Consider the following 3,893-nt stretch of genomic DNA (forward strand, 5'->3'; position numbering starts at 1 on the left):
TACTTCATGTTAATCTTAATGATAAATCTATTTCTTTGTCCTATATCTTTAGCTTCAAGGCATTTTTTTCCATGCGAATAAAGGGGTGAAGAGAGAAAGGGGTAAGTGACAAAAGCAGCGTTGTGAATCAATAGCCTAATAAATACCAAAGGCACTGAATGAAGGGATATTTCACAAAAGGCTGTTATAATTCGTATGGAAATCATTCAACATACGGTGAGAGGGTGGATGAGGGTTTACATTTGTTTTCTCCTTTTCTTTTCATTTGTATGTGTGTGTGTGAGTGTATATATGTGTGTGTGTGTGTGTGTGTGTGTGTGTGTGTGTGTGTGTGTGTGTGTGTGTGTGTGTGTGTGTGTGTGTGTGTGTGTGTTCATTTGTATGTGCGTGCGATTGTTCTTTCCTTTTCCTTTCTTGTTTACTGTCGTGTCAACACTGCCATCCCGACTTAGGCTGCTATAAAGCCATTGTCTTTATCACTAAAATAAAAAGTGTTCTCCCTTTCCAAGAGCTGAGAGTTCAAAAAACTGATTAATTAACATATAACACCCATTATCCATCTATGTCAATCTGAAAGCGAATACTTATGCATATTCACAGGAGATAAATCGACTCTCACATACAACAGGAGTTATACGTGTGTGGTGAATAAATGTACATGTCAATGCGCGCAATGGCGGCGCAACTCCGCCAGGGCTGAATGGGGTCGTTAGCGGGAAGGACCCCACTCAAAAACCAAGTTAATTTGTTATTTGGGTGGGCTCACGGGGAAGGGTGATTGGGTAAGGGCGTGAGGGCTGAGAGACATTGATGGCCAAAAGTAATAATAGCCCCTGACACGCGTTTGAGTGGCCGAGTTTTATTATACTCCAGTCATTAATGCCTTTATTTACTTTTAAAGAAGTGTGTTTTCATGGTCACTCGCGTAGATTCAAACTTGTGATGCAAATAACAAAAGTTGAAGATAGGTTACGCTTGGTCATCGCTGTGTCTGTTGTGGTTCCCGAGCTCTGGGTATGTATAATGTATATGGCCCGTTGTAGCATTGTTCAAGATTCACAAATGAAGTGAATGAGGATTTAATTTGTGAATCTTGATATTGCTGACCAGACATACCACGGCAGTATATGACATACTAACAAAGAAGGAGACAAACCATATTTCTCTGGTGTGTGACCAACTTGTAGCATTACTATTTCACTGGATAACATGCATAGTAATCTATAATGCAGAGTAAAATACAAACTAAACCTTTTAGATAACCATGAAGTGTTTTTCATCGCAATACCTAATTCTTTCTATAGAGTGTGAATTCAAAAAGAGTTATGATTTGTATTGAGGTGCGATGACGAATGTAGTTTTCATTTGACGTTTTTCCCTTTTTTCGAAGAACCAAAACGATGTAAGTGGAATGGATTGAACTGTTTTATAGATTTTTTTCTCTTTATTTGTATAAAGCTCTTCAAAAACATAGATCCTTTATGAAATGCATATACGAAAAAAAAGAAATATGATAACCCATTCGGAGGAATATACATGAATAAACAAATCAAACACGAAAACGCACGTACACACGGGCACACACAAATACAAAGATAGATACAGAGAAAGAGTATATATATATATATATATATATATATATATATATATATATATATATATATATATATATACATACATATATATATATATATACATATATATATACATATATATATACATATATGCACAAACACAAATTTTCACACACACACACATGAGTGTAACCTACACAAAAAAATAAGACGTAGTACCCCAATGGAAAAAAAGTGAGCATCGCGCCCCGCAGTGATTACTCCTGCCTGTGAGCGGGAAATGACATCGGGAAACTAATCTTCGGCCGGAGCGAAAAGTGAAGTCGGCAATTTCCTTCATTAGCTAACATGATTCTGGAATTGACTTTAAAAAGCAGGTCTCATCATCATCCGGGACTCCTGAAGAATTCCGGAGTTCTTTGAGTGACTGACTATTATTATCATTGCTATTATCGCTTTTATCATTGCTAGTGTCATCGGTATTTTCTTGGTTATTGATATTATCATTATTATCAATTCTAACATCATTGTTGTTAACCTTATTGTTGTTATGTTGCCCTTATTAATATTATCAGCATTTTTATCAACATTAATATTCTTTATTTTCATTAGCTTCTGTTACATCGTATATGGTGACAACGTTTTGATAAAAGATGTTATTATGCATATATATATATATATATATATATATATTCATATATATATATATATATACGTATATATATATATATACGTATATATATACACACATATATATATATATATATATATATATATATATATATATATATATATGTATGTGTGTGTGTGTGTGTGTGTGTGTGTGTGTGTGTGTGTGTGTGTGACATTGAATATAATGAGCTACTCCTGCTAAATGCGGTTTTGAATAAAAAGCTCCGAATCAGAAATACACATACTCTTTCATCTTTCACCCTCACCTAGCCCCCCCCCCTCCCACTCCCCTCAGCCAACAGCTCCCACCCCTCCTGCACTATGACCCCCCATCCCCCTACCCCTCTTACCCCGTCTAACTTACCTTGCTGAAGAGGACGAGCGAGGCAGCGAAGGTGTCAAAGGGAGTGAAGCGGGAATTTTGTCTCCAACTGTACACCTATACTATTACTACATATACATAAACATACACACACACACACACACACACACACACACACATATATATATATATATATATATATATATATATATAGAGAGAGAGAGAGAGAGAGAGAGAGAGAGAGAGAGAGAGAGAGAGAGAGAGGGAGAGAGAGATATGAAATGAAAGAGATATATAGACAGGGAGATAAATAGGTAGAAGGATGGAAGGAGAGAAAGAAATAACGAGAGAGAGGGAGATAAAGAGAAAGAGAGAGAGGGGGGGGAGAGGGAAAGAGAGAGAGAGATATGTAAGGAAATAGATAAATGGATAAAGATATACAGATGAACAAGTAGAAAGATGGAGACATAATGAAGGAAAGAGATGAAGAGAGAGAGAGAGAGAGAGAGAGAGAGAGAGAGAGAGAGAGAGAGAGAGAGAGAGAGAGAGAGAGAGCGCTATGGAAGGAGAGAGATACAATTATCCTTATTTTGATTCTCATTATTATGATTATCAACATCATTAATACAAATCTTACAATCAATATCATCATTAGCATTGTTGTCATTATCATTATTATTGTTATCATAATCAAAACCGTTACGATGCTTCTTATGATTATGGTTACCTTCAACACCATGAATATTATCATTACCGTTACCATTATATTCCTTATAACGATCATTCCATGTTTTATTTTTAGAACGAAAACATGTTAATCAGAAACCTTAACAATATAAACTGAATAAAGATGCAAACGAAAATTATATATAATTTAAAACATTGCAACAATGAGAAAGTCACCAACAATTACCTAAATCAAATGAATCAGGACGAAAAAGATTATGCTTTTATCATAAAAATTTAAAACCTGCTTAAAAAACACGAGCTCTGTGCGTTTACAAAACCCTTTGTTCGAATCCTCACTTACAATCAAATGGTTATAAGAGCCGAGTCGCGTTCGAAAGCCCTCATTCTGGCTTAACATGATGGTTATGTGGACATTGTTGGGGCTAATGGTCAGGGGAAACTATTCCATTATACCACATGTTAAGCTTGAGAGGGGAAAGGGTGTCTGTTGAGGGTTACATAAGAAATCGAAGCTGTGAAAATGATTTTGAGAATTATAATGATCACAATGATGGAAATAATGTTGTAGTTGGAATGATTATTGAATTATGATGATGATGATGATGATGATTAGATGGAGGAAGAAATAGAAGAAG

Source organism: Penaeus japonicus, unplaced genomic scaffold (genome assembly GCF_977035675.1).
Source record: "Penaeus japonicus unplaced genomic scaffold, GWHDUDI00000001_assembly GWHDUDI00000030, whole genome shotgun sequence".
Taxonomy (NCBI): domain Eukaryota; kingdom Metazoa; phylum Arthropoda; class Malacostraca; order Decapoda; family Penaeidae; genus Penaeus; species Penaeus japonicus.